The following is a 23,064-nucleotide window of genomic DNA, read 5'->3' as shown; positions in this document are numbered from 1 at the left end:
CGGTGCGATTTTCCTAAAAATCCATTCCCTGGTTCTCGTTCCGGTCCATCCGACCAGAGATGCGGTAAAAATTAAAAGGGGGGGTGCAACACGAGGACTTCCCAGGAGGTCACCCATCCTAGTACTACTCTCGCCCAAGCGCGCTTAACTGCGGAGTTCTGATGGGATCCGGTGCATTAGTGCTGGTATGATCGCACCCATCATGCTACCAGCGAAAAACTAATATAATCCTATTACGACCTAGCCGCACCCTGCCTATCCCATGCCAACTGGCGATCTGATTGATAGCGATGGGGTCGGTGCGATTTTCCTAAGAATCCATTGCCCGGTTGTCGTTCCGGTCCATCCGACCGGAGATGCGGTAAAAATAAAAAGGGGGGGTGCAACACGAGGACTTCCCAGGAGGTCACCCATCCTAGTACTACTCTCGCCCAAGCACGCTTAACTGCGGAGTTCTGATGGGATCCGGTGCATTAGTGCTGGTATGATCGCACCCATCATGCTACCAGCGAAAAACTAATATAATCCTATTACGACCTAGCCGCACCCTGCCTATCTCATGCCAACCGGCGATCTGATCGATACCCATTGCTACGCGATGGGGTCGGTGCGATTTTCCTAAGAATCCATTGCCCGATTGTCGTTCCGGTCCATCCGACCGGAGATGCGGTAAAAATAAAAAGGGGGGGTGCAACACGAGGACTTCCCAGGGGGTCACCCATCCTAGTACTACTCTCGCCCAAGCACGCTTAACTGCGGAGTTCTGATGGGATCCGGTGCATTAGTGCTGGTATGATCGCACCCATCATGCTACCAGCGAAAAACTAATATAATCCTATTACGACCTAGCCGCACCCTGCCTATCTCATGCCAACCGGCGATCTGACCGATACCCATTGCTACGCGATGGGGTCGGTGCGATTTTCCTAAAAATCCATTCCCTGGTTCTCGTTCCGGTCCATCCGACCAGAGATGCGGTAAAAATTAAAAGGGGGGGTGCAACACGAGGACTTCCCAGGAGGTCACCCATCCTAGTACTACTCTCGCCCAAGCGCGCTTAACTGCGGAGTTCTGATGGGATCCGGTGCATTAGTGCTGGTATGATCGCACCCATCATGCTACCAGCGAAAAACTAATATAATCCTATTACGACCTAGCCGCACCCTGCCTATCCCATGCCAACTGGCGATCTGATTGATAGCGATGGGGTCGGTGCGATTTTCCTAAGAATCCATTGCCCGGTTGTCGTTCCGGTCCATCCGACCGGAGATGCGGTAAAAATAAAAAGGGGGGTGCAACACGAGGACTTCCCAGGAGGTCACCCATCCTCGTACTACTCTCGCCCAAGCACGCTTAACTGCGGAGTTCTGATGGGATCCGGTGCATTAGTGCTGGTAGGATCGCACCCATCATGCTACCAGCGAAAAACTAATATAATCCTATTACGACCTAGCCGCACCATGCCTATCCCATGCCAACCGGCGATCTGATCGATACCCATTGCTACGCGATGGGGTCGGTGCGATTTTCCTAAGAATCCATTGCCCGGTTGTCGTTCCGGTCCATCCGACCGGAGATGCGGTAAAAATAAAAAGGAGGGGTGCAACACGAGGACTTCCCAGGAGGTCACCCATCCTAGTACTACTCTCGCCCAAGCACGCTTAACTGCGGAGTTCTGATGGGATCCGGTGCATTAGTGCTGGTATGATCGCACCCATCATGCTACCAGCGAAAAACTAATATAATCCTATTACGACCTAGCCGCACCCTGCCTATCCCATGCCAACCGGCGATCTGATCGATACCCATTGCTACGCGATGGGGTCGGTGCGATTTTCCTAAGAATCCATTGCCCGGTTGTCGTTCCGGTCCATCCGACCGGAGATGCGGTAAAAATAAAAAGGGGGGGTGCAACACGAGGACTTCCCAGGAGGTCACCCATCCTAGTACTACTCTCACCCAAGCACGCTTAACTGCGGAGTTCTGATGGGATCCGGTGCATTAGTGCTGGTATGATCGCACCCATCATGCTACCAGCGAAAAACTAATATAATCCTATTACGACCTAGCCGCACCCTGCCTATCTCATGCCAACCGGCGATCTGACCGATACCCATTGCTACGCGATGGGGTCGGTGCGATTTTCCTAAAAATCCATTCCCTGGTTCTCGTTCCGGTCCATCCGACCAGAGATGCGGTAAAAATTAAAAGGGGGGGTGCAACACGAGGACTTCCCAGGAGGTCACCCATCCTAGTACTACTCTCGCCCAAGCACGCTTAACTGCGGAGTTCTGATGGGATCCGGTGCATTAGTGCTGGTATGATCGCACCCATCATGCTACCAGCGAAAAACTAATATAATCCTATTACGACCTAGCCGCACCCTGCCTATCCCATGCCAACTGGCGATCTGATTGATAGCGATGGGGTCGGTGCGATTTTCCTAAGAATCCATTGCCCGGTTGTCGTTCCGGTCCATCCGACCGGAGATGCGGTAAAAATAAAAAGGGGGGTGCAACACGAGGACTTCCCAGGAGGTCACCCATCCTAGTACTACTCTCGCCCAAGCACGCTTAACTGCGGAGTTCTGATGAGATCCGGTGCATTAGTGCTGGTAGGATCGCACCCATCATGCTACCAGCGAAAAACTAATATAATCCTATTACGACCTAGCCGCACCATGCCTATCCCATGCCAACCGGCGATCTGATCGATACCCATTGCTACGCGATGGGGTCGGTGCGATTTTCCTAAGAATCCATTGCCCGGTTGTCGTTCCGGTCCATCCGACCGGAGATGCGGTAAAAATAAAAAGGGGGGGTGCAAGACGAGGACTTCCCAGGAGGTCACCCATCCTAGTACTACTCTCGCCCAAGCACGCTTAACTGCGGAGTTCTGATGGGATCCGGTGCATTAGTGCTGGTATGATCGCACCCATCATGCTACCAGCGAAAAACTAATATAATCCTATTACGACCTAGCCGCACCCTGCCTATCTCATGCCAACCGGCGATCTGACCGATACCCATTGCTACGCGATGGGGTCGGTGCGATTTTCCTAAAAATCCATTCCCTGGTTCTCGTTCCGGTCCATCCGACCAGAGATGCGGTAAAAATTAAAAGGGGGGGTGCAACACGAGGACTTCCCAGGAGGTCACCCATCCTAGTACTACTCTCGCCCAAGCACGCTTAACTGCGGAGTTCTGATGGGATCCGGTGCATTAGTGCTGGTATGATCGCAGCCATCATGCTACCAGCGAAAAACTAATATAATCCTATTACGACCTAGCCGCACCCTGCCTATCCCATGCCAACTGGCGATCTGATTGATAGCGATGGGGTCGGTGCGATTTTCCTAAGAATCAATTGCCCGGTTGTCGTTCCGGTCCATCCGACCGGAGATGCGGTAAAAATAAAAAGGGGGGGTGCAACACGAGGACTTCCCAGGAGGTCACCCATCCTAGTACTACTCTCGCCCAAGCACGCTTAACTGCGGAGTTCTGATGGGATCCGGTGCATTAGTGCTGGTATGATCGCACCCATCATGCTACCAGCGAAAAACTAATATAATCCTATTACGACCTAGCCGCACCATGCCTATCCCATGCCAACCGGCGATCTGATCGATACCCATTGCTACGCGATGGGGTCGGTGCGATTTTCCTAAGAATCCATTGCCCGGTTGTCGTTCCGGTCCATCCGACCGGAGATGCGGTAAAAATAAAAAGGGGGGGTGCAACACGAGGACTTCCCAGGAGGTCACCCATCCTAGTACTACTCTCGCCCAAGCACGATTAACTGCGGAGTTCTGATGGGATCCGGTGCATTAGTGCTGGTATGATCGCACCCATCATGCTACCAGCGAAAAACTAATATAATCCTATTACGACCTAGCCGCACCATGCCTATCCCATGCCAACCGGCGATCTGATCGATACCCATTGCTACGCGATGGGGTCGGTGCGATTTTCCTAAGAATCCATTGCCCGGTTGTCGTTCCGGTCCATCCGACCGGAGATGCGGTAAAAATAAAAAGGGGGGGTGCAACACGAGGACTTCCCAGGAGGTCACCCGTCCTAGTACAACTCTCGCCCAAGCACGCTTAACTGCGGAGTTCTGATGGGATCCGGTGCATTAGTGCTGGTATGATCGCACCCATCATGCTACCAGCGAAAAACTAATATAATCCTATTACGACCTAGCCGCACCCTGCCTATCTCATGCCAACCGGCGATCTGACCGATACCCATTGCTACGCGATGGGGTCGGTGCGATTTTCCTAAAAATCCATTCCCTGGTTCTCGTTCCGGTCCATCCGACCAGAGATGCGGTAAAAATTAAAAGGGGGGGTGCAACACGAGGACTTCCCAAGAGGTCACCCATCCTAGTACTACTCTCGCCCAAGCACGCTTAACTGCGGAGTTCTGATGGGATCCGGTGCATTAGTGCTGGTATGATCGCACCCATCATGCTACCAGCGAAAAACTAATATAATCCTATTACGACCTAGCCGCACCCTGCCTATCCCATGCCAACTGGCGATCTGATTGATAGCGATGGGGTCGGTGCGATTTTCCTAAGAATCCATTGCCCGGTTGTCGTTCCGGTCCATCCGACCGGAGATGCGGTAAAAATAAAAAGGGGGGGTGCAACACGAGGACTTCCCAGGAGGTCACCCATCCTAGTACTACTCTCGCCCAAGCACGCTTAACTGCGGAGTTCTGATGGGATCCGGTGCATTAGTGCTGGTATGATCGCACCCATCATGCTACCAGCGAAAAACTAATATAATCCTATTACGACCTAGCCGCACCCTGCCTATCCCATGCCAACTGGCGATCTGATTGATAGCGATGGGGTCGGTGCGATTTTCCTAAGAATCCATTGCCCGGTTGTCGTTCCGGTCCATCCGACCGGAGATGCGGTAAAAATAAAAAGGGGGGGTGCAACACGAGGACTTCCCAGGAGGTCACCCATCCTAGTACTACTCTCGCCCAAGCACGATTAACTGCGGAGTTCTGATGGGATCCGGTGCATTAGTGCTGGTATGATCGCACCCATCATGCTACCAGCGAAAAACTAATATAATCCTATTACGACCTAGCCGCACCATGCCTATCCCATGCCAACCGGCGATCTGATCGATACCCATTGCTACGCGATGGGGTCGGTGCGATTTTCCTAAGAATCCATTGCCCGGTTGTCGTTCCGGTCCATCCGACCGGAGATGCGGTAAAAATAAAAAGGGGGGGTGCAACACGAGGACTTCCCAGGAGGTCACCCATCCTAGTACTACTCTCGCCCAAGCACGATTAACTGCGGAGTTCTGATGGGATCCGGTGCATTAGTGCTGGTATGATCGCACCCATCATGCTACCAGCGAAAAACTAATATAATCCTATTACGACCTAGCCGCACCATGCCTATCCCATGCCAACCGGCGATCTGATCGATACCCATTGCTACGCGATGGGGTCGGTGCGATTTTCCTAAGAATCCATTGCCCGGTTGTCGTTCCGGTCCATCCGACCGGAGATGCGGTAAAAATAAAAAGGGGGGGTGCAACACGAGGACTTCCCAGGAGGTCACCCATCCTAGTACTACTCTCGCCCAAGCACGCTTAACTGCGGAGTTCTGATGGGATCCGGTGCATTAGTGCTGGTATGATCGCACCCATCATGCTACCAGCGAAAAACTAATATAATCCTATTACGACCTAGCCGCACCCTGCCTATCCCATGCCAACTGGCGATCTGATTGATAGCGATGGGGTCGGTGCGATTTTCCTAAGAATCCATTGCCCGGTTGTCGTTCCGGTCCATCCGACCGGAGATGCGGTAAAAATAAAAAGGGGGGGTGCAACACGAGGACTTCCCAGGAGGTCACCCATCCTAGTACTACTCTCGCCCAAGCACGATTAACTGCGGAGTTCTGATGGGATCCGGTGCATTAGTGCTGGTATGATCGCACCCATCATGCTACCAGCGAAAAACTAATATAATCCTATTACGACCTAGCCGCACCATGCCTATCCCATGCCAACCGGCGATCTGATCGATACCCATTGCTACGCGATGGGGTCGGTGCGATTTTCCTAAGAATCCATTGCCCGGTTGTCGTTCCGGTCCATCCGACCGGAGATGCGGTAAAAATAAAAAGGGGGGGTGCAACACGAGGACTTCCCAGGAGGTCACCCATCCTAGTACTACTCTCGCCCAAGCACGATTAACTGCGGAGTTCTGATGGGATCCGGTGCATTAGTGCTGGTATGATCGCACCCATCATGCTACCAGCGAAAAACTAATATAATCCTATTACGACCTAGCCGCACCATGCCTATCCCATGCCAACCGGCGATCTGATCGATACCCATTGCTACGCGATGGGGTCGGTGCGATTTTCCTAAGAATCCATTGCCCGGTTGTCGTTCCGGTCCATCCGACCGGAGATGCGGTAAAAATAAAAAGGGGGGGTGCAACACGAGGACTTCCCAGGAGGTCACCCATCCTAGTACTACTCTCGCCCAAGCACGCTTAACTGCGGAGTTCTGATGGGATCCGGTGCATTAGTGCTGGTATGATCGCACCCATCATGCTACCAGCGAAAAACTAATATAATCCTATTACGACCTAGCCGCACCCTGCCTATCCCATGCCAACTGGCGATCTGATTGATAGCGATGGGGTCGGTGCGATTTTCCTAAGAATCCATTGCCCGGTTGTCGTTCCGGTCCATCCGACCGGAGATGCAGTAAAAATAAAAAGGGGGGGTGCAACACGAGGACTTCCCAGGAGGTCACCCATCCTAGTACTACTCTCGCCCAAGCACGCTTAACTGCGGAGTTCTGATGGGATCCGGTGCATTAGTGCTGGTATGATCGCACCCATCATGCTACCAGCGAAAAACTAATATAATCCTATTACGACCTAGCCGCACCCTGCCTATCCCATGCCAACTGGCGATCTGATTGATAGCGATGGGGTCGGTGCGATTTTCCTAAGAATCCATTGCCCGGTTGTCGTTCCGGTCCATCCGACCGGAGATGCAGTAAAAATAAAAAGGGGGGGTGCAACACGAGGACTTCCCAGGAGGTCACCCATCCTAGTACTACTCTCGCCCAAGCACGCTTAACTGCGGAGTTCTGATGGGATCCGGTGCATTAGTGCTGGTATGATCGCACCCATCATGCTACCAGCGAAAAACTAATATAATCCTATTACGACCTAGCCGCACCCTGCCTATCCCATGCCAACTGGCGATCTGATTGATAGCGATGGGGTCGGTGCGATTTTCCTAAGAATCCATTGCCCGGTTGTCGTTCTGGTCCATCCGACCGGAGATGCGGTAAAAATAAAAAAGGGGGGTGCAACACGAGGACTTCCCAGGAGGTCACCCATCCTAGTACTACTCTCGCCCAAGCACGCTTAACTGCGGAGTTCTGATGGGATCCGGTGCATTAGTGCTGGTATGATCGCACCCATCATGCTACCAGCGAAAAACTAATATAATCCTATTACGACCTAGCCGCACCCTGCCTATCCCATGCCAACCGGCGATCTGATCGATACCCATTGCTACGCGATGGGGTCGGTGCGATTTTCCTAAGAATCCATTGCCCGGTTGTCCTTCCGGTCCATCCGACCGGAGATGCGGTAAAAATAAAAAGGGGGGGTGCAACACGAGGACTTCCCAGGAGGTCACCCGTCCTAGTACAACTCTCGCCCAAGCACGCTTAACTGCGGAGTTCTGATGGGATCCGGTGCATTAGTGCTGGTATGATCGCACCCATCATGCTACCAGCGAAAAACTAATATAATCCTATTACGACCTAGCCGCACCCTGCCTATCTCATGCCAACCGGCGATCTGACCGATACCCATTGCTACGCGATGGGGTCGGTGCGATTTTCCTAAAAATCCATTCCCTGGTTCTCGTTCCGGTCCATCCGACCAGAGATGCGGTAAAAATTAAAAGGGGGGGTGCAACACGAGGACTTCCCAGGAGGTCACCCATCCTAGTACTACTCTCGCCCAAGCACGCTTAACTGCGGAGTTCTGATGGGATCCGGTGCATTAGTGCTGGTATGATCGCAGCCATCATGCTACCAGCGAAAAACTAATATAATCCTATTACGACCTAGCCGCACCCTGCCTATCCCATGCCAACTGGCGATCTGATTGATAGCGATGGGGTCGGTGCGATTTTCCTAAGAATCCATTGCCCGGTTGTCGTTCCGGTCCATCCGACCGGAGATGCGGTAAAAATAAAAAGGGGGGGTGCAACACGAGGACTTCCCAGGAGGTCACCCATCCTAGTACTACTCTCGCCCAAGCACGCTTAACTGCGGAGTTCTGATGGGATCCGATGCATTAGTGCTGGTATGATCGCACCCATCATGCTACCAGCGAAAAACTAATATAATCCTATTACGACCTAGCCGCACCATGCCTATCCCATGCCAACCGGCGATCTGATCGATACCCATTGCTACGCGATGGGGTCGGTGCGATTTTCCTAAGAATCCATTGCCCGGTTGTCGTTCCGGTCCATCCGACCGGAGATGCGGTAAAAATAAAAAGGGGGGGTGCAACACGAGGACTTCCCAGGAGGTCACCCATCCTAGTACTACTCTCGCCCAAGCACGATTAACTGCGGAGTTCTGATGGGATCCGGTGCATTAGTGCTGGTATGATCGCACCCATCATGCTACCAGCGAAAAACTAATATAATCCTATTACGACCTAGCCGCACCATGCCTATCCCATGCCAACCGGCGATCTGATCGATACCCATTGCTACGCGATGGGGTCGGTGCGATTTTCCTAAGAATCCATTGCCCGGTTGTCGTTCCGGTCCATCCGACCGGAGATGCGGTAAAAATAAAAAGGGGGGGTGCAACACGAGGACTTCCCAGGAGGTCACCCATCCTAGTACTACTCTCGCCCAAGCACGCTTAACTGCGGAGTTCTGATGGGATCCGGTGCATTAGTGCTGGTATGATCGCACCCATCATGCTACCAGCGAAAAACTAATATAATCCTATTACGACCTAGCCGCACCCTGCCTATCTCATGCCAACCGGCGATCTGACCGATACCCATTGCTACGCGATGGGGTCGGTGCGATTTTCCTAAAAATCCATTCCCTGGTTCTCGTTCCGGTCCATCCGACCAGAGATGCGGTAAAAATTAAAAGGGGGGGTGCAACACGAGGACTTCCCAAGAGGTCACCCATCCTAGTACTACTCTCGCCCAAGCACGCTTAACTGCGGAGTTCTGATGGGATCCGGTGCATTAGTGCTGGTATGATCGCACCCATCATGCTACCAGCGAAAAACTAATATAATCCTATTACGACCTAGCCGCACCCTGCCTATCCCATGCCAACTGGCGATCTGATTGATAGCGATGGGGTCGGTGCGATTTTCCTAAGAATCCATTGCCCGGTTGTCGTTCCGGTCCATCCGACCGGAGATGCGGTAAAAATAAAAAGGGGGGGTGCAACACGAGGACTTCCCAGGAGGTCACCCATCCTAGTACTACTCTCGCCCAAGCACGCTTAACTGCGGAGTTCTGATGGGATCCGGTGCATTAGTGCTGGTATGATCGCACCCATCATGCTACCAGCGAAAAACTAATATAATCCTATTACGACCTAGCCGCACCCTGCCTATCCCATGCCAACTGGCGATCTGATTGATAGCGATGGGGTCGGTGCGATTTTCCTAAGAATCCATTGCCCGGTTGTCGTTCCGGTCCATCCGACCGGAGATGCGGTAAAAATAAAAAGGGGGGGTGCAACACGAGGACTTCCCAGGAGGTCACCCATCCTAGTACTACTCTCGCCCAAGCACGATTAACTGCGGAGTTCTGATGGGATCCGGTGCATTAGTGCTGGTATGATCGCACCCATCATGCTACCAGCGAAAAACTAATATAATCCTATTACGACCTAGCCGCACCATGCCTATCCCATGCCAACCGGCGATCTGATCGATACCCATTGCTACGCGATGGGGTCGGTGCGATTTTCCTAAGAATCCATTGCCCGGTTGTCGTTCCGGTCCATCCGACCGGAGATGCGGTAAAAATAAAAAGGGGGGGTGCAACACGAGGACTTCCCAGGAGGTCACCCATCCTAGTACTACTCTCGCCCAAGCACGCTTAACTGCGGAGTTCTGATGGGATCCGGTGCATTAGTGCTGGTATGATCGCACCCATCATGCTACCAGCGAAAAACTAATATAATCCTATTACGACCTAGCCGCACCCTGCCTATCTCATGCCAACCGGCGATCTGACCGATACCCATTGCTACGCGATGGGGTCGGTGCGATTTTCCTAAAAATCCATTCCCTGGTTCTCGTTCCGGTCCATCCGACCAGAGATGCGGTAAAAATTAAAAGGGGGGGTGCAACACGAGGACTTCCCAAGAGGTCACCCATCCTAGTACTACTCTCGCCCAAGCACGCTTAACTGCGGAGTTCTGATGGGATCCGGTGCATTAGTGCTGGTATGATCGCACCCATCATGCTACCAGCGAAAAACTAATATAATCCTATTACGACCTAGCCGCACCCTGCCTATCCCATGCCAACTGGCGATCTGATTGATAGCGATGGGGTCGGTGCGATTTTCCTAAGAATCCATTGCCCGGTTGTCGTTCCGGTCCATCCGACCGGAGATGCAGTAAAAATAAAAAGGGGGGGTGCAACACGAGGACTTCCCAGGAGGTCACCCATCCTAGTACTACTCTCGCCCAAGCACGCTTAACTGCGGAGTTCTGATGGGATCCGGTGCATTAGTGCTGGTATGATCGCACCCATCATGCTACCAGCGAAAAACTAATATAATCCTATTACGACCTAGCCGCACCCTGCCTATCCCATGCCAACTGGCGATCTGATTGATAGCGATGGGGTCGGTGCGATTTTCCTAAGAATCCATTGCCCGGTTGTCGTTCTGGTCCATCCGACCGGAGATGCGGTAAAAATAAAAAAGGGGGGTGCAACACGAGGACTTCCCAGGAGGTCACCCATCCTAGTACTACTCTCGCCCAAGCACGCTTAACTGCGGAGTTCTGATGGGATCCGGTGCATTAGTGCTGGTATGATCGCACCCATCATGCTACCAGCGAAAAACTAATATAATCCTATTACGACCTAGCCGCACCCTGCCTATCCCATGCCAACCGGCGATCTGATCGATACCCATTGCTACGCGATGGGGTCGGTGCGATTTTCCTAAGAATCCATTGCCCGGTTGTCGTTCCGGTCCATCCGACCGGAGATGCGGTAAAAATAAAAAGGGGGGGTGCAACACGAGGACTTCCCAGGAGGTCACCCATCCTAGTACTACTCTCGCCCAAGCACGCTTAACTGCGGAGTTCTGATGGGATCCGGTGCATTAGTGCTGGTATGATCGCACCCATCATGCTACCAGCGAAAAACTAATATAATCCTATTACGACCTAGCCGCACCCTGCCTATCTCATGCCAACCGGCGATCTGACCGATACCCATTGCTACGCGATGGGGTCGGTGCGATTTTCCTAAAAATCCATTCCCTGGTTCTCGTTCCGGTCCATCCGACCAGAGATGCGGTAAAAATTAAAAGGGGGGGTGCAACACGAGGACTTCCCAGGAGGTCACCCATCCTAGTACTACTCTCGCCCAAGCACGCTTAACTGCGGAGTTCTGATGGGATCCGGTGCATTAGTGCTGGTATGATCGCACCCATCATGCTACCAGCGAAAAACTAATATAATCCTATTACGACCTAGCCGCACCCTGCCTATCCCATGCCAACTGGCGATCTGATTGATAGCGATGGGGTCGGTGCGATTTTCCTAAGAATCCATTGCCCGGTTGTCGTTCCGGTCCATCCGACCGGAGATGCGGTAAAAATAAAAAGGGGGGGTGCAACACGAGGACTTCCCAGGAGGTCACCCATCCTAGTACTACTCTCGCCCAAGCACGCTTAACTGCGGAGTTCAGATGGGATCCGGTGCATTAGTGCTGGTATGATCGCACCCATCATGCTACCAGCGAAAAACTAATATAATCCTATTACGACCTAGCCGCACCATGCCTATCCCATGCCAACCGGCGATCTGATCGATACCCATTGCTACGCGATGGGGTCGGTGCGATTTTCCTAAGAATCCATTGCCCGGTTGTCGTTCCGGTCCATCCGACCGGAGATGCGGTAAAAATAAAAAGGAGGGGTGCAACACGAGGACTTCCCAGGAGGTCACCCATCCTAGTACTACTCTCGCCCAAGCACGCTTAACTGCGGAGTTCTGATGGGATCCGGTGCATTAGTGCTGGTATGATCGCACCCATCATGCTACCAGCGAAAAACTAATATAATCCTATTACGACCTAGCCGCACCCTGCCTATCCCATGCCAACCGGCGATCTGATCGATACCCATTGCTACGCGATGGGGTCGGTGCGATTTTCCTAAGAATCCATTGCCCGGTTGTCGTTCCGGTCCATCCGACCGGAGATGCGGTAAAAATAAAAAGGGGGGGTGCAACACGAGGACTTCCCAGGAGGTCACCCATCCTAGTACTACTCTCGCCCAAGCACGCTTAACTGCGGAGTTCTGATGGGATCCGGTGCATTAGTGCTGGTATGATCGCACCCATCATGCTACCAGCGAAAAACTAATATAATCCTATTACGACCTAGCCGCACCCTGCCTATCTCATGCCAACCGGCGATCTGACCGATACCCATTGCTACGCGATGGGGTCGGTGCGATTTTCCTAAAAATCCATTCCCTGGTTCTCGTTCCGGTCCATCCGACCAGAGATGCGGTAAAAATTAAAAGGGGGGGTGCAACACGAGGACTTCCCAAGAGGTCACCCATCCTAGTACTACTCTCGCCCAAGCACGCTTAACTGCGGAGTTCTGATGGGATCCGGTGCATTAGTGCTGGTATGATCGCACCCATCATGCTACCAGCGAAAAACTAATATAATCCTATTACGACCTAGCCGCACCCTGCCTATCCCATGCCAACTGGCGATCTGATTGATAGCGATGGGGTCGGTGCGATTTTCCTAAAAATCCATTGCCCGGTTGTCGTTCCGGTCCATCCGACCGGAGATGCGGTAAAAATAAAAAGGGGGGGTGCAACACGAGGACTTCCCAGGAGGTCACCCATCCTAGTACTACTCTCGCCCAAGCACGCTTAACTGCGGAGTTCTGATGGGATCCGGTGCATTAGTGCTGGTATGATCGCACCCATCATGCTACCAGCGAAAAACTAATATAATCCTATTACGACCTAGCCGCACCCTGCCTATCCCATGCCAACTGGCGATCTGATTGATAGCGATGGGGTCGGTGCGATTTTCCTAAGAATCCATTGCCCGGTTGTCGTTCTGGTCCATCCGACCGGAGATGCGGTAAAAATAAAAAAGGGGGGTGCAACACGAGGACTTCCCAGGAGGTCACCCATCCTAGTACTACTCTCGCCCAAGCACGCTTAACTGCGGAGTTCTGATGGGATCCGGTGCATTAGTGCTGGTATGATCGCACCCATCATGCTACCAGCGAAAAACTAATATAATCCTATTACGACCTAGCCGCACCCTGCCTATCCCATGCCAACCGGCGATCTGATCGATACCCATTGCTACGCGATGGGGTCGGTGCGATTTTCCTAAGAATCCATTGCCCGGTTGTCGTTCCGGTCCATCCGACCGGAGATGCGGTAAAAATAAAAAGGGGGGGTGCAACACGAGGACTTCCCAGGAGGTCACCCATCCTAGTACTACTCTCGCCCAAGCACGCTTAACTGCGGAGTTCTGATGGGATCCGGTGCATTAGTGCTGGTATGATCGCACCCATCATGCTACCAGCGAAAAACTAATATAATCCTATTACGACCTAGCCGCACCCTGCCTATCCCATGCCAACTGGCGATCTGATTGATAGCGATGGGGTCGGTGCGATTTTCCTAAGAATCCATTGCCCGGTTGTCGTTCCGGTCCATCCGACCGGAGATGCGGTAAAAATAAAAAGGGGGGGTGCAACACGAGGACTTCCCAGGAGGTCACCCATCCTAGTACTACTCTCGCCCAAGCACGCTTAACTGCGGAGTTCTGATGGGATCCGGTGCATTAGTGCTGGTATGATCGCACCCATCATGCTACCAGCGAAAAACTAATATAATCCTATTACGACCTAGCCGCACCCTGCCTATCCCATGCCAACCGGCGATCTGATCGATACCCATTGCTACGCGATGGGGTCGGTGCGATTTTCCTAAGAATCCATTGCCCGGTTGTCGTTCCGGTCCATCCGACCGGAGATGCGGTAAAAATAAAAAGGGGGGGTGCAACACGAGGACTTCCCAGGAGGTCACCCATCCTAGTACTACTCTCGCCCAAGCACGCTTAACTGCGGAGTTCTGATGGGATCCGGTGCATTAGTGCTGGTATGATCGCACCCATCATGCTACCAGCGAAAAACTAATATAATCCTATTACGACCTAGCCGCACCCTGCCTATCTCATGCCAACCGGCGATCTGACCGATACCCATTGCTACGCGATGGGGTCGGTGCGATTTTCCTAAAAATCCATTCCCTGGTTCTCGTTCCGGTCCATCCGACCAGAGATGCGGTAAAAATTAAAAGGGGGGGTGCAACACGAGGACTTCCCAAGAGGTCACCCATCCTAGTACTACTCTCGCCCAAGCACGCTTAACTGCGGAGTTCTGATGGGATCCGGTGCATTAGTGCTGGTATGATCGCACCCATCATGCTACCAGCGAAAAACTAATATAATCCTATTACGACCTAGCCGCACCCTGCCTATCCCATGCCAACTGGCGATCTGATTGATAGCGATGGGGTCGGTGCGATTTTCCTAAAAATCCATTGCCCGGTTGTCGTTCCGGTCCATCCGACCGGAGATGCGGTAAAAATAAAAAGGGGGGGTGCAACACGAGGACTTCCCAGGAGGTCACCCATCCTAGTACTACTCTCGCCCAAGCACGCTTAACTGCGGAGTTCTGATGGGATCCGGTGCATTAGTGCTGGTATGATCGCACCCATCATGCTACCAGCGAAAAACTAATATAATCCTATTACGACCTAGCCGCACCCTGCCTATCCCATGCCAACTGGCGATCTGATTGATAGCGATGGGGTCGGTGCGATTTTCCTAAGAATCCATTGCCCGGTTGTCGTTCTGGTCCATCCGACCGGAGATGCGGTAAAAATAAAAAAGGGGGGTGCAACACGAGGACTTCCCAGGAGGTCACCCATCCTAGTACTACTCTCGCCCAAGCACGCTTAACTGCGGAGTTCTGATGGGATCCGGTGCATTAGTGCTGGTATGATCGCACCCATCATGCTACCAGCGAAAAACTAATATAATCCTATTACGACCTAGCCGCACCCTGCCTATCCCATGCCAACCGGCGATCTGATCGATACCCATTGCTACGCGATGGGGTCGGTGCGATTTTCCTAAGAATCCATTGCCCGGTTGTCGTTCCGGTCCATCCGACCGGAGATGCGGTAAAAATAAAAAGGGGGGGTGCAACACGAGGACTTCCCAGGAGGTCACCCATCCTAGTACTACTCTCGCCCAAGCACGCTTAACTGCGGAGTTCTGATGGGATCCGGTGCATTAGTGCTGGTATGATCGCACCCATCATGCTACCAGCGAAAAACTAATATAATCCTATTACGACCTAGCCGCACCCTGCCTATCTCATGCCAACCGGCGATCTGACCGATACCCATTGCTACGCGATGGGGTCGGTGCGATTTTCCTAAAAATCCATTCCCTGGTTCTCGTTCCGGTCCATCCGACCAGAGATGCGGTAAAAATTAAAAGGGGGGGTGCAACACGAGGACTTCCCAGGAGGTCACCCATCCTAGTACTACTCTCGCCCAAGCACGCTTAACTGCGGAGTTCTGATGGGATCCGGTGCATTAGTGCTGGTATGATCGCACCCATCATGCTACCAGCGAAAAACTAATATAATCCTATTACGACCTAGCCGCACCCTGCCTATCCCATGCCAACTGGCGATCTGATTGATAGCGATGGGGTCGGTGCGATTTTCCTAAGAATCCATTGCCCGGTTGTCGTTCCGGTCCATCCGACCGGAGATGCGGTAAAAATAAAAAGGGGGGGTGCAACACGAGGACTTCCCAGGAGGTCACCCATCCTAGTACTACTCTCGCCCAAGCACGCTTAACTGCGGAGTTCTGATGGGATCCGGTGCATTAGTGCTGGTATGATCGCACCCATCATGCTACCAGCGAAAAACTAATATAATCCTATTACGACCTAGCCGCACCATGCCTATCCCATGCCAACCGGCGATCTGATCGATACCCATTGCTACGCGATGGGGTCGGTGCGATTTTCCTAAGAATCCATTGCCCGGTTGTCGTTCCGGTCCATCCGACCGGAGATGCGGTAAAAATAAAAAGGGGGGGTGCAACACGAGGACTTCCCAGGAGGTCACCCATCCTAGTACTACTCTCGCCCAAGCACGCTTAACTGCGGAGTTCTGATGGGATCCGGTGCATTAGTGCTGGTATGATCGCACCCATCATGCTACCAGCGAAAAACTAATATAATCCTATTACGACCTAGCCGCACCATGCCTATCCCATGCCAACCGGCGATCTGATCGATACCCATTGCTACGCGATGGGGTCGGTGCGATTTTCCTAAGAATCCATTGCCCGGTTGTCGTTCCGGTCCATCCGACCGGAGATGCGGTAAAAATAAAAAGGAGGGGTGCAACACGAGGACTTCCCAGGAGGTCACCCATCCTAGTACTACTCTCGCCCAAGCACGCTTAACTGCGGAGTTCTGATGGGATCCGGTGCATTAGTGCTGGTATGATCGCACCCATCATGCTACCAGCGAAAAACTAATATAATCCTATTACGACCTAGCCGCACCCTGCCTATCCCATGCCAACCGGCGATCTGATCGATACCCATTGCTACGCGATGGGGTCGGTGCGATTTTCCTAAGAATCCATTGCCCGGTTGTCGTTCCGGTCCATCCGACCGGAGATGCGGTAAAAATAAAAAGGGGGGGTGCAACACGAGGACTTCCCAGGAGGTCACCCATCCTAGTACTACTCTCGCCCAAGCACGCTTAACTGCGGAGTTCTGATGGGATCCGGTGCATTAGTGCTGGTATGATCGCACCCATCATGCTACCAGCGAAAAACTAATATAATCCTATTAAGACCTAGCCGCACCCTGCCTATCTCATGCCAACCGGCGATCTGACCGATACCCATAGCTACGCGATGGGGTCGGTGCGATTTTCCTAAAAATCCATTCCCTGGTTCTCGTTCCGGTCCATCCGACCAGAGATGCGGTAAAAATTAAAAGGGGGGGTGCAACACGAGGACTTCCCAGGAGGTCACCCATCCTAGTACTACTCTCGCCCAAGCACGCTTAACTGCGGAGTTCTGATGGGATCCGGTGCATTAGTGCTGGTATGATCGCACCCATCATGCTACCAGCGAAAAACTAATATAATCCTATTACGACCTAGCCGCACCCTGCCTATCCCATGCCAACTGGCGATCTGATTGATAGCGATGGGGTCGGTGCGATTTTCCTAAGAATCCATTGCCCGGTTGTCGTTCCGGTCCATCCGACCGGAGATGCGGTAAAAATAAAAAGGGGGGTGCAACACGAGGACTTCCCAGGAGGTCACCCATCCTAGTACTACTCTCGCCCAAGCACGCTTAACTGCGGAGTTTTGATGAGATCCGGTGCATTAGTGCTGGTAGGATCGCACCCATCATGCTACCAGCGAAAAACTAATATAATCCTATTACGACCTAGCCGCACCATGCCTATCCCATGCCAACCGGCGATCTGATCGATACCCATTGCTACGCGATGGGGTCGGTGCGATTTTCCTAAGAATCCATTGCCCGGTTGTCGTTCCGGTCCATCCGACCGGAGATGCGGTAAAAATAAAAAGGAGGGGTGCAACACGAGGACTTCCCAGGAGGTCACCCATCCTAGTACTACTCTCGCCCAAGCACGCTTAACTGCGGAGTTCTGATGGGATCCGGTGCATTAGTGCTGGTATGATCGCACCCATCATGCTACCAGCGAAAAACTAATATAATCCTATTACGACCTAGCCGCACCCTGCCTATCCCATGCCAACCGGCGATCTGATCGATACCCATTGCTACGCGATGGGGTCGGTGCAATTTTCCTAAGAATCCATTGCCCGGTTGTCGTTCCGGTCCATCCGACCGGAGATGCGGTAAAAATAAAAAGGGGGGGTGCAAGACGAGGACTTCCCAGGAGGTCACCCATCCTAGTACTACTCTCGCCCAAGCACGCTTAACTGCGGAGTTCTGATGGGATCCGGTGCATTAGTGCTGGTATGATCGCACCCATCATGCTACCAGCGAAAAACTAATATAATCCTATTACGACCTAGCCGCACCCTGCCTATCTCATGCCAACCGGCGATCTGACCGATACCCATTGCTACGCGATGGGGTCGGTGCGATTTTCCTAAAAATCCATTCCCTGGTTCTCGTTCCGGTCCATCCGACCAGAGATGCGGTAAAAATTAAAAGGGGGGGTGCAACACGAGGACTTCCCAGGAGGTCACCCATCCTAGTACTACTCTCGCCCAAGCACGCTTAACTGCGGAGTTCTGATGGGATCCGGTGCATTAGTGCTGGTATGATCGCAGCCATCATGCTACCAGCGAAAAACTAATATAATCCTATTACGACCTAGCCGCACCCTGCCTATCCCATGCCAACTGGCGATCTGATTGATAGCGATGGGGTCGGTGCGATTTTCCTAAGAATCAATTGCCCGGTTGTCGTTCCGGTCCATCCGACCGGAGATGCGGTAAAAATAAAAAGGGGGGGTGCAACACGAGGACTTCCCAGGAGGTCACCCATCCTAGTACTACTCTCGCCCAAGCACGCTTAACTGCGGAGTTCTGATGGGATCCGGTGCATTAGTGCTGGTATGATCGCACCCATCATGCTACCAGCGAAAAACTAATATAATCCTATTACGACCTAGCCGCACCATGCCTATCCCATGCCAACCGGCGATCTGATCGATACCCATTGCTACGCGATGGGGTCGGTGCGATTTTCCTAAGAATCCATTGCCCGGTTGTCGTTCCGGTCCATCCGACCGGAGATGCGGTAAAAATAAAAAGGGGGGGTGCAACACGAGGACTTCCCAGGAGGTCACCCATCCTAGTACTACTCTCGCCCAAGCACGATTAACTGCGGAGTTCTGATGGGATCCGGTGCATTAGTGCTGGTATGATCGCACCCATCATGCTACCAGCGAAAAACTAATATAATCCTATTACGACCTAGCCGCACCATGCCTATCCCATGCCAACCGGCGATCTGATCGATACCCATTGCTACGCGATGGGGTCGGTGCGATTTTCCTAAGAATCCATTGCCCGGTTGTCGTTCCGGTCCATCCGACCGGAGATGCGGTAAAAATAAAAAGGGGGGGTGCAACACGAGGACTTCCCAGGAGGTCACCCGTCCTAGTACAACTCTCGCCCAAGCACGCTTAACTGCGGAGTTCTGATGGGATCCGGTGCATTAGTGCTGGTATGATCGCACCCATCATGCTACCAGCGAAAAACTAATATAATCCTATTACGACCTAGCCGCACCCTGCCTATCTCATGCCAACCGGCGATCTGACCGATACCCATTGCTACGCGATGGGGTCGGTGCGATTTTCCTAAAAATCCATTCCCTGGTTCTCGTTCCGGTCCATCCGACCAGAGATGCGGTAAAAATTAAAAGGGGGGGTGCAACACGAGGACTTCCCAGGAGGTCACCCATCCTAGTACTACTCTCGCCCAAGCACGCTTAACTGCGGAGTTCTGATGGGATCCGGTGCATTAGTGCTGGTATGATCGCAGCCATCATGCTACCAGCGAAAAACTAATATAATCCTATTACGACCTAGCCGCACCCTGCCTATCCCATGCCAACTGGCGATCTGATTGATAGCGATGGGGTCGGTGCGATTTTCCTAAGAATCCATTGCCCGGTTGTCGTTCCGGTCCATCCGACCGGAGATGCGGTAAAAATAAAAAGGGGGGGTGCAACACGAGGACTTCCCAGGAGGTCACCCATCCTAGTACTACTCTCGCCCAAGCACGCTTAACTGCGGAGTTCTGATGGGATCCGGTGCATTAGTGCTGGTATGATCGCACCCATCATGCTACCAGCGAAAAACTAATATAATCCTATTACGACCTAGCCGCACCATGCCTATCCCATGCCAACCGGCGATCTGATCGATACCCATTGCTACGCGATGGGGTCGGTGCGATTTTCCTAAGAATCCATTGCCCGGTTGTCGTTCCGGTCCATCCGACCGGAGATGCGGTAAAAATAAAAAGGGGGGGTGCAACACGAGGACTTCCCAGGAGGTCACCCATCCTAGTACTACTCTCGCCCAAGCACGATTAACTGCGGAGTTCTGATGGGATCCGGTGCATTAGTGCTGGTATGATCGCACCCATCATGCTACCAGCGAAAAACTAATATAATCCTATTACGACCTAGCCGCACCATGCCTATCCCATGCCAACCGGCGATCTGATCGATACCCATTGCTACGCGATGGGGTCGGTGCGATTTTCCTAAGAATCCATTGCCCGGTTGTCGTTCCGGTCCATCCGACCGGAGATGCGGTAAAAATAAAAAGGGGGGGTGCAACACGAGGACTTCCCAGGAGGTCACCCATCCTAGTACTACTCTCGCCCAAGCACGCTTAACTGCGGAGTTCTGATGGGATCCGGTGCATTAGTGCTGGTATGATCGCACCCATCATGCTACCAGCGAAAAACTAATATAATCCTATTACGACCTAGCCGCACCCTGCCTATCTCATGCCAACCGGCGATCTGACCGATACCCATTGCTACGCGATGGGGTCGGTGCGATTTTCCTAAAAATCCATTCCCTGGTTCTCGTTCCGGTCCATCCGACCAGAGATGCGGTAAAAATTAAAAGGGGGGGTGCAACACGAGGACTTCCCAGGAGGTCACCCATCCTAGTACTACTCTCGCCCAAGCACGCTTAACTGCGGAGTTCTGATGGGATCCGGTGCATTAGTGCTGGTATGATCGCACCCATCATGCTACCAGCGAAAAACTAATATAATCCTATTACGACCTAGCCGCACCCTGCCTATCCCATGCCAACTGGCGATCTGATTGATAGCGATGGGGTCGGTGCGATTTTCCTAAGAATCCATTGCCCGGTTGTCGTTCCGGTCCATCCGACCGGAGATGCGGTAAAAATAAAAAGGGGGGGTGCAACACGAGGACTTCCCAGGAGGTCACCCATCCTAGTACTACTCTCGCCCAACCACACTTAACTGCGGAGTTCTGATGGGATCCGGTGCATTAGTGCTGGTATGATCGCACCCATCATGCTACCAGCGAAAAACTAATATAATCCTATTACGACCTAGCCGCACCCTGCCTATCCCATGCCAACTGGCGATCTGATTGATAGCGATGGGGTCGGTGCGATTTTCCTAAGAATCCATTGCCCGGTTGTCGTTCTGGTCCATCCGACCGGAGATGCGGTAAAAATAAAAAAGGGGGGTGCAACACGAGGACTTCCCAGGAGGTCACCCATCCTAGTACTACTCTCGCCCAAGCACGCTTAACTGCGGAGTTCTGATGGGATCCGGTGCATTAGTGCTGGTATGATCGCACCCATCATGCTACCAGCGAAAAACTAATATAATCCTATTACGACCTAGCCGCACCCTGCCTATCCCATGCCAACCGGCGATCTGATCGATACCCATTGCTACGCGATGGGGTCGGTGCGATTTTCCTAAGAATCCATTGCCCGGTTGTCGTTCCGGTCCATCCGACCGGAGATGCGGTAAAAATAAAAAGGGGGGGTGCAACACGAGGACTTCCCAGGAGGTCACCCATCCTAGTACTACTCTCGCCCAAGCACGCTTAACTGCGGAGTTCTGATGGGATCCGGTGCATTAGTGCTGGTATGATCGCACCCATCATGCTACCAGCGAAAAACTAATATAATCCTATTACGACCTAGCCGCACCCTGCCTATCTCATGCCAACCGGCGATCTGACCGATACCCATTGCTACGCGATGGGGTCGGTGCGATTTTCCTAAAAATCCATTCCCTGGTTCTCGTTCCGGTCCATCCGACCAGAGATGCGGTAAAAATTAAAAGGGGGGGTGCAACACGAGGACTTCCCAGGAGGTCACCCATCCTAGTACTACTCTCGCCCAAGCACGCTTAACTGCGGAGTTCTGATGGGATCCGGTGCATTAGTGCTGGTATGATCGCACCCATCATGCTACCAGCGAAAAACTAATATAATCCTATTACGACCTAGCCGCACCCTGCCTATCCCATGCCAACTGGCGATCTGATTGATAGCGATGGGGTCGGTGCGATTTTCCTAAGAATCCATTGCCCGGTTGTCGTTCCGGTCCATCCGACCGGAGATGCGGTAAAAATAAAAAGGGGGGGTGCAACACGAGGACTTCCCAGGAGGTCACCCATCCTAGTACTACTCTCGCCCAAGCACGCTTAACTGCGGAGTTCTGATGGGATCCGGTGCATTAGTGCTGGTATGATCGCACCCATCATGCTACCAGCGAAAAACTAATATAATCCTATTACGACCTAGCCGCACCATGCCTATCCCATGCCAACCGGCGATCTGATCGATACCCATTGCTACGCGATGGGGTCGGTGCGATTTTCCTAAGAATCCATTGCCCGGTTGTCGTTCCGGTCCATCCGACCGGAGATGCGGTAAAAATAAAAAGGGGGGGTGCAACACGAGGACTTCCCAGGAGGTCACCCATCCTAGTACTACTCTCGCCCAAGCACGCTTAACTGCGGAGTTCTGATGGGATCCGGTGCATTAGTGCTGGTATGATCGCACCCATCATGCTACCAGCGAAAAACTAATATAATCCTATTACGACCTAGCCGCACCATGCCTATCCCATGCCAACCGGCG

General features: G+C 52.5%; 76 non-coding genes across 76 annotated transcripts; all 76 read right to left on the bottom strand.

Moving 5' to 3' along the window:
• Positions 1-80: 80 nt before the first annotated feature.
• LOC122287997 lies at positions 81-199 on the bottom strand. The gene has a single exon (XR_006235275.1). It is a non-coding gene; the product is annotated as a 5S ribosomal RNA (ribosomal RNA).
• Positions 200-377: 178 nt separating this feature from the next.
• On the bottom strand, positions 378-496 carry LOC122285111. Its single transcript, XR_006232447.1, has one exon. It is a non-coding gene; the product is annotated as a 5S ribosomal RNA (ribosomal RNA).
• A 189-nt stretch (positions 497-685) lies between these two features.
• On the bottom strand, positions 686-804 carry LOC122287089. Its single transcript, XR_006234396.1, has one exon. It is a non-coding gene; the product is annotated as a 5S ribosomal RNA (ribosomal RNA).
• A 189-nt stretch (positions 805-993) lies between these two features.
• On the bottom strand, positions 994-1,112 carry LOC122287996. Its single transcript, XR_006235274.1, has one exon. It is a non-coding gene; the product is annotated as a 5S ribosomal RNA (ribosomal RNA).
• Positions 1,113-1,289: 177 nt separating this feature from the next.
• Positions 1,290-1,408, bottom strand: LOC122288746. The gene has a single exon (XR_006235998.1). It is a non-coding gene; the product is annotated as a 5S ribosomal RNA (ribosomal RNA).
• Positions 1,409-1,597: 189 nt separating this feature from the next.
• LOC122285110 lies at positions 1,598-1,716 on the bottom strand. The gene has a single exon (XR_006232446.1). It is a non-coding gene; the product is annotated as a 5S ribosomal RNA (ribosomal RNA).
• Positions 1,717-1,905: 189 nt separating this feature from the next.
• LOC122287761 lies at positions 1,906-2,024 on the bottom strand. The gene has a single exon (XR_006235048.1). It is a non-coding gene; the product is annotated as a 5S ribosomal RNA (ribosomal RNA).
• Positions 2,025-2,213: 189 nt separating this feature from the next.
• Positions 2,214-2,332, bottom strand: LOC122285109. The gene has a single exon (XR_006232445.1). It is a non-coding gene; the product is annotated as a 5S ribosomal RNA (ribosomal RNA).
• A 177-nt stretch (positions 2,333-2,509) lies between these two features.
• On the bottom strand, positions 2,510-2,628 carry LOC122288280. Its single transcript, XR_006235549.1, has one exon. It is a non-coding gene; the product is annotated as a 5S ribosomal RNA (ribosomal RNA).
• Positions 2,629-2,817: 189 nt separating this feature from the next.
• Positions 2,818-2,936, bottom strand: LOC122287977. The gene has a single exon (XR_006235256.1). It is a non-coding gene; the product is annotated as a 5S ribosomal RNA (ribosomal RNA).
• A 189-nt stretch (positions 2,937-3,125) lies between these two features.
• On the bottom strand, positions 3,126-3,244 carry LOC122287991. Its single transcript, XR_006235269.1, has one exon. It is a non-coding gene; the product is annotated as a 5S ribosomal RNA (ribosomal RNA).
• Positions 3,245-3,422: 178 nt separating this feature from the next.
• Positions 3,423-3,541, bottom strand: LOC122285108. The gene has a single exon (XR_006232444.1). It is a non-coding gene; the product is annotated as a 5S ribosomal RNA (ribosomal RNA).
• A 189-nt stretch (positions 3,542-3,730) lies between these two features.
• LOC122287698 lies at positions 3,731-3,849 on the bottom strand. Its single transcript, XR_006234987.1, has one exon. It is a non-coding gene; the product is annotated as a 5S ribosomal RNA (ribosomal RNA).
• A 189-nt stretch (positions 3,850-4,038) lies between these two features.
• Positions 4,039-4,157, bottom strand: LOC122288523. The gene has a single exon (XR_006235782.1). It is a non-coding gene; the product is annotated as a 5S ribosomal RNA (ribosomal RNA).
• A 189-nt stretch (positions 4,158-4,346) lies between these two features.
• LOC122287130 lies at positions 4,347-4,465 on the bottom strand. The gene has a single exon (XR_006234436.1). It is a non-coding gene; the product is annotated as a 5S ribosomal RNA (ribosomal RNA).
• Positions 4,466-4,643: 178 nt separating this feature from the next.
• On the bottom strand, positions 4,644-4,762 carry LOC122285107. The gene has a single exon (XR_006232443.1). It is a non-coding gene; the product is annotated as a 5S ribosomal RNA (ribosomal RNA).
• Positions 4,763-4,940: 178 nt separating this feature from the next.
• Positions 4,941-5,059, bottom strand: LOC122287697. Its single transcript, XR_006234986.1, has one exon. It is a non-coding gene; the product is annotated as a 5S ribosomal RNA (ribosomal RNA).
• Positions 5,060-5,248: 189 nt separating this feature from the next.
• On the bottom strand, positions 5,249-5,367 carry LOC122287696. Its single transcript, XR_006234985.1, has one exon. It is a non-coding gene; the product is annotated as a 5S ribosomal RNA (ribosomal RNA).
• Positions 5,368-5,556: 189 nt separating this feature from the next.
• On the bottom strand, positions 5,557-5,675 carry LOC122285105. Its single transcript, XR_006232442.1, has one exon. It is a non-coding gene; the product is annotated as a 5S ribosomal RNA (ribosomal RNA).
• Positions 5,676-5,853: 178 nt separating this feature from the next.
• LOC122287694 lies at positions 5,854-5,972 on the bottom strand. The gene has a single exon (XR_006234983.1). It is a non-coding gene; the product is annotated as a 5S ribosomal RNA (ribosomal RNA).
• A 189-nt stretch (positions 5,973-6,161) lies between these two features.
• Positions 6,162-6,280, bottom strand: LOC122287693. Its single transcript, XR_006234981.1, has one exon. It is a non-coding gene; the product is annotated as a 5S ribosomal RNA (ribosomal RNA).
• A 189-nt stretch (positions 6,281-6,469) lies between these two features.
• Positions 6,470-6,588, bottom strand: LOC122285104. Its single transcript, XR_006232441.1, has one exon. It is a non-coding gene; the product is annotated as a 5S ribosomal RNA (ribosomal RNA).
• Positions 6,589-6,766: 178 nt separating this feature from the next.
• Positions 6,767-6,885, bottom strand: LOC122285103. Its single transcript, XR_006232440.1, has one exon. It is a non-coding gene; the product is annotated as a 5S ribosomal RNA (ribosomal RNA).
• Positions 6,886-7,063: 178 nt separating this feature from the next.
• On the bottom strand, positions 7,064-7,182 carry LOC122285101. Its single transcript, XR_006232438.1, has one exon. It is a non-coding gene; the product is annotated as a 5S ribosomal RNA (ribosomal RNA).
• A 178-nt stretch (positions 7,183-7,360) lies between these two features.
• Positions 7,361-7,479, bottom strand: LOC122285100. The gene has a single exon (XR_006232437.1). It is a non-coding gene; the product is annotated as a 5S ribosomal RNA (ribosomal RNA).
• Positions 7,480-7,668: 189 nt separating this feature from the next.
• LOC122288522 lies at positions 7,669-7,787 on the bottom strand. The gene has a single exon (XR_006235781.1). It is a non-coding gene; the product is annotated as a 5S ribosomal RNA (ribosomal RNA).
• Positions 7,788-7,976: 189 nt separating this feature from the next.
• LOC122287990 lies at positions 7,977-8,095 on the bottom strand. The gene has a single exon (XR_006235268.1). It is a non-coding gene; the product is annotated as a 5S ribosomal RNA (ribosomal RNA).
• A 178-nt stretch (positions 8,096-8,273) lies between these two features.
• LOC122287791 lies at positions 8,274-8,392 on the bottom strand. The gene has a single exon (XR_006235077.1). It is a non-coding gene; the product is annotated as a 5S ribosomal RNA (ribosomal RNA).
• A 189-nt stretch (positions 8,393-8,581) lies between these two features.
• LOC122287692 lies at positions 8,582-8,700 on the bottom strand. Its single transcript, XR_006234980.1, has one exon. It is a non-coding gene; the product is annotated as a 5S ribosomal RNA (ribosomal RNA).
• Positions 8,701-8,889: 189 nt separating this feature from the next.
• Positions 8,890-9,008, bottom strand: LOC122285099. The gene has a single exon (XR_006232436.1). It is a non-coding gene; the product is annotated as a 5S ribosomal RNA (ribosomal RNA).
• A 189-nt stretch (positions 9,009-9,197) lies between these two features.
• On the bottom strand, positions 9,198-9,316 carry LOC122287128. The gene has a single exon (XR_006234435.1). It is a non-coding gene; the product is annotated as a 5S ribosomal RNA (ribosomal RNA).
• A 178-nt stretch (positions 9,317-9,494) lies between these two features.
• On the bottom strand, positions 9,495-9,613 carry LOC122285098. The gene has a single exon (XR_006232435.1). It is a non-coding gene; the product is annotated as a 5S ribosomal RNA (ribosomal RNA).
• A 178-nt stretch (positions 9,614-9,791) lies between these two features.
• Positions 9,792-9,910, bottom strand: LOC122287691. The gene has a single exon (XR_006234979.1). It is a non-coding gene; the product is annotated as a 5S ribosomal RNA (ribosomal RNA).
• Positions 9,911-10,099: 189 nt separating this feature from the next.
• Positions 10,100-10,218, bottom strand: LOC122285097. Its single transcript, XR_006232434.1, has one exon. It is a non-coding gene; the product is annotated as a 5S ribosomal RNA (ribosomal RNA).
• A 189-nt stretch (positions 10,219-10,407) lies between these two features.
• Positions 10,408-10,526, bottom strand: LOC122287127. Its single transcript, XR_006234434.1, has one exon. It is a non-coding gene; the product is annotated as a 5S ribosomal RNA (ribosomal RNA).
• Positions 10,527-10,704: 178 nt separating this feature from the next.
• Positions 10,705-10,823, bottom strand: LOC122285096. Its single transcript, XR_006232433.1, has one exon. It is a non-coding gene; the product is annotated as a 5S ribosomal RNA (ribosomal RNA).
• A 178-nt stretch (positions 10,824-11,001) lies between these two features.
• On the bottom strand, positions 11,002-11,120 carry LOC122285095. Its single transcript, XR_006232432.1, has one exon. It is a non-coding gene; the product is annotated as a 5S ribosomal RNA (ribosomal RNA).
• Positions 11,121-11,309: 189 nt separating this feature from the next.
• Positions 11,310-11,428, bottom strand: LOC122285094. Its single transcript, XR_006232431.1, has one exon. It is a non-coding gene; the product is annotated as a 5S ribosomal RNA (ribosomal RNA).
• Positions 11,429-11,617: 189 nt separating this feature from the next.
• Positions 11,618-11,736, bottom strand: LOC122285093. The gene has a single exon (XR_006232430.1). It is a non-coding gene; the product is annotated as a 5S ribosomal RNA (ribosomal RNA).
• Positions 11,737-11,914: 178 nt separating this feature from the next.
• LOC122287026 lies at positions 11,915-12,033 on the bottom strand. The gene has a single exon (XR_006234334.1). It is a non-coding gene; the product is annotated as a 5S ribosomal RNA (ribosomal RNA).
• Positions 12,034-12,222: 189 nt separating this feature from the next.
• Positions 12,223-12,341, bottom strand: LOC122285092. Its single transcript, XR_006232429.1, has one exon. It is a non-coding gene; the product is annotated as a 5S ribosomal RNA (ribosomal RNA).
• Positions 12,342-12,530: 189 nt separating this feature from the next.
• On the bottom strand, positions 12,531-12,649 carry LOC122285090. The gene has a single exon (XR_006232427.1). It is a non-coding gene; the product is annotated as a 5S ribosomal RNA (ribosomal RNA).
• A 189-nt stretch (positions 12,650-12,838) lies between these two features.
• On the bottom strand, positions 12,839-12,957 carry LOC122287126. Its single transcript, XR_006234433.1, has one exon. It is a non-coding gene; the product is annotated as a 5S ribosomal RNA (ribosomal RNA).
• Positions 12,958-13,135: 178 nt separating this feature from the next.
• Positions 13,136-13,254, bottom strand: LOC122285089. Its single transcript, XR_006232426.1, has one exon. It is a non-coding gene; the product is annotated as a 5S ribosomal RNA (ribosomal RNA).
• Positions 13,255-13,432: 178 nt separating this feature from the next.
• LOC122285088 lies at positions 13,433-13,551 on the bottom strand. The gene has a single exon (XR_006232425.1). It is a non-coding gene; the product is annotated as a 5S ribosomal RNA (ribosomal RNA).
• A 189-nt stretch (positions 13,552-13,740) lies between these two features.
• LOC122285087 lies at positions 13,741-13,859 on the bottom strand. Its single transcript, XR_006232424.1, has one exon. It is a non-coding gene; the product is annotated as a 5S ribosomal RNA (ribosomal RNA).
• Positions 13,860-14,037: 178 nt separating this feature from the next.
• On the bottom strand, positions 14,038-14,156 carry LOC122285086. Its single transcript, XR_006232423.1, has one exon. It is a non-coding gene; the product is annotated as a 5S ribosomal RNA (ribosomal RNA).
• A 189-nt stretch (positions 14,157-14,345) lies between these two features.
• On the bottom strand, positions 14,346-14,464 carry LOC122285085. The gene has a single exon (XR_006232422.1). It is a non-coding gene; the product is annotated as a 5S ribosomal RNA (ribosomal RNA).
• Positions 14,465-14,653: 189 nt separating this feature from the next.
• Positions 14,654-14,772, bottom strand: LOC122287125. Its single transcript, XR_006234432.1, has one exon. It is a non-coding gene; the product is annotated as a 5S ribosomal RNA (ribosomal RNA).
• A 178-nt stretch (positions 14,773-14,950) lies between these two features.
• LOC122285084 lies at positions 14,951-15,069 on the bottom strand. Its single transcript, XR_006232421.1, has one exon. It is a non-coding gene; the product is annotated as a 5S ribosomal RNA (ribosomal RNA).
• A 178-nt stretch (positions 15,070-15,247) lies between these two features.
• Positions 15,248-15,366, bottom strand: LOC122285083. The gene has a single exon (XR_006232420.1). It is a non-coding gene; the product is annotated as a 5S ribosomal RNA (ribosomal RNA).
• Positions 15,367-15,555: 189 nt separating this feature from the next.
• On the bottom strand, positions 15,556-15,674 carry LOC122285082. Its single transcript, XR_006232419.1, has one exon. It is a non-coding gene; the product is annotated as a 5S ribosomal RNA (ribosomal RNA).
• Positions 15,675-15,863: 189 nt separating this feature from the next.
• Positions 15,864-15,982, bottom strand: LOC122285081. The gene has a single exon (XR_006232418.1). It is a non-coding gene; the product is annotated as a 5S ribosomal RNA (ribosomal RNA).
• A 178-nt stretch (positions 15,983-16,160) lies between these two features.
• On the bottom strand, positions 16,161-16,279 carry LOC122285079. The gene has a single exon (XR_006232416.1). It is a non-coding gene; the product is annotated as a 5S ribosomal RNA (ribosomal RNA).
• Positions 16,280-16,468: 189 nt separating this feature from the next.
• LOC122285078 lies at positions 16,469-16,587 on the bottom strand. The gene has a single exon (XR_006232415.1). It is a non-coding gene; the product is annotated as a 5S ribosomal RNA (ribosomal RNA).
• Positions 16,588-16,776: 189 nt separating this feature from the next.
• LOC122285077 lies at positions 16,777-16,895 on the bottom strand. The gene has a single exon (XR_006232414.1). It is a non-coding gene; the product is annotated as a 5S ribosomal RNA (ribosomal RNA).
• A 189-nt stretch (positions 16,896-17,084) lies between these two features.
• LOC122285076 lies at positions 17,085-17,203 on the bottom strand. The gene has a single exon (XR_006232413.1). It is a non-coding gene; the product is annotated as a 5S ribosomal RNA (ribosomal RNA).
• Positions 17,204-17,392: 189 nt separating this feature from the next.
• Positions 17,393-17,511, bottom strand: LOC122285075. The gene has a single exon (XR_006232412.1). It is a non-coding gene; the product is annotated as a 5S ribosomal RNA (ribosomal RNA).
• A 177-nt stretch (positions 17,512-17,688) lies between these two features.
• Positions 17,689-17,807, bottom strand: LOC122283188. Its single transcript, XR_006230667.1, has one exon. It is a non-coding gene; the product is annotated as a 5S ribosomal RNA (ribosomal RNA).
• Positions 17,808-17,996: 189 nt separating this feature from the next.
• On the bottom strand, positions 17,997-18,115 carry LOC122285074. Its single transcript, XR_006232411.1, has one exon. It is a non-coding gene; the product is annotated as a 5S ribosomal RNA (ribosomal RNA).
• A 189-nt stretch (positions 18,116-18,304) lies between these two features.
• Positions 18,305-18,423, bottom strand: LOC122287976. The gene has a single exon (XR_006235255.1). It is a non-coding gene; the product is annotated as a 5S ribosomal RNA (ribosomal RNA).
• Positions 18,424-18,612: 189 nt separating this feature from the next.
• On the bottom strand, positions 18,613-18,731 carry LOC122287989. Its single transcript, XR_006235267.1, has one exon. It is a non-coding gene; the product is annotated as a 5S ribosomal RNA (ribosomal RNA).
• Positions 18,732-18,909: 178 nt separating this feature from the next.
• LOC122285073 lies at positions 18,910-19,028 on the bottom strand. Its single transcript, XR_006232410.1, has one exon. It is a non-coding gene; the product is annotated as a 5S ribosomal RNA (ribosomal RNA).
• Positions 19,029-19,217: 189 nt separating this feature from the next.
• Positions 19,218-19,336, bottom strand: LOC122287690. The gene has a single exon (XR_006234978.1). It is a non-coding gene; the product is annotated as a 5S ribosomal RNA (ribosomal RNA).
• A 189-nt stretch (positions 19,337-19,525) lies between these two features.
• On the bottom strand, positions 19,526-19,644 carry LOC122288521. The gene has a single exon (XR_006235780.1). It is a non-coding gene; the product is annotated as a 5S ribosomal RNA (ribosomal RNA).
• A 189-nt stretch (positions 19,645-19,833) lies between these two features.
• LOC122287988 lies at positions 19,834-19,952 on the bottom strand. Its single transcript, XR_006235266.1, has one exon. It is a non-coding gene; the product is annotated as a 5S ribosomal RNA (ribosomal RNA).
• Positions 19,953-20,130: 178 nt separating this feature from the next.
• Positions 20,131-20,249, bottom strand: LOC122285072. The gene has a single exon (XR_006232409.1). It is a non-coding gene; the product is annotated as a 5S ribosomal RNA (ribosomal RNA).
• Positions 20,250-20,438: 189 nt separating this feature from the next.
• On the bottom strand, positions 20,439-20,557 carry LOC122287688. The gene has a single exon (XR_006234977.1). It is a non-coding gene; the product is annotated as a 5S ribosomal RNA (ribosomal RNA).
• A 189-nt stretch (positions 20,558-20,746) lies between these two features.
• LOC122285071 lies at positions 20,747-20,865 on the bottom strand. Its single transcript, XR_006232408.1, has one exon. It is a non-coding gene; the product is annotated as a 5S ribosomal RNA (ribosomal RNA).
• A 189-nt stretch (positions 20,866-21,054) lies between these two features.
• On the bottom strand, positions 21,055-21,173 carry LOC122285069. The gene has a single exon (XR_006232407.1). It is a non-coding gene; the product is annotated as a 5S ribosomal RNA (ribosomal RNA).
• A 178-nt stretch (positions 21,174-21,351) lies between these two features.
• Positions 21,352-21,470, bottom strand: LOC122283064. Its single transcript, XR_006230549.1, has one exon. It is a non-coding gene; the product is annotated as a 5S ribosomal RNA (ribosomal RNA).
• Positions 21,471-21,648: 178 nt separating this feature from the next.
• On the bottom strand, positions 21,649-21,767 carry LOC122285067. Its single transcript, XR_006232405.1, has one exon. It is a non-coding gene; the product is annotated as a 5S ribosomal RNA (ribosomal RNA).
• Positions 21,768-21,956: 189 nt separating this feature from the next.
• LOC122285066 lies at positions 21,957-22,075 on the bottom strand. The gene has a single exon (XR_006232404.1). It is a non-coding gene; the product is annotated as a 5S ribosomal RNA (ribosomal RNA).
• A 189-nt stretch (positions 22,076-22,264) lies between these two features.
• On the bottom strand, positions 22,265-22,383 carry LOC122285065. Its single transcript, XR_006232403.1, has one exon. It is a non-coding gene; the product is annotated as a 5S ribosomal RNA (ribosomal RNA).
• Positions 22,384-22,561: 178 nt separating this feature from the next.
• On the bottom strand, positions 22,562-22,680 carry LOC122285064. Its single transcript, XR_006232402.1, has one exon. It is a non-coding gene; the product is annotated as a 5S ribosomal RNA (ribosomal RNA).
• Positions 22,681-22,869: 189 nt separating this feature from the next.
• LOC122285063 lies at positions 22,870-22,988 on the bottom strand. Its single transcript, XR_006232401.1, has one exon. It is a non-coding gene; the product is annotated as a 5S ribosomal RNA (ribosomal RNA).
• Between the last annotated feature and the right edge of the window lie 76 nt (positions 22,989-23,064).

The sequence above is a fragment of the Carya illinoinensis genome, chromosome 11 (genome assembly GCF_018687715.1).
Source record: "Carya illinoinensis cultivar Pawnee chromosome 11, C.illinoinensisPawnee_v1, whole genome shotgun sequence".
Lineage (NCBI taxonomy): Eukaryota > Viridiplantae > Streptophyta > Magnoliopsida > Fagales > Juglandaceae > Carya > Carya illinoinensis.
This window is presented reverse-complemented; position numbering and strand designations above follow the sequence as displayed.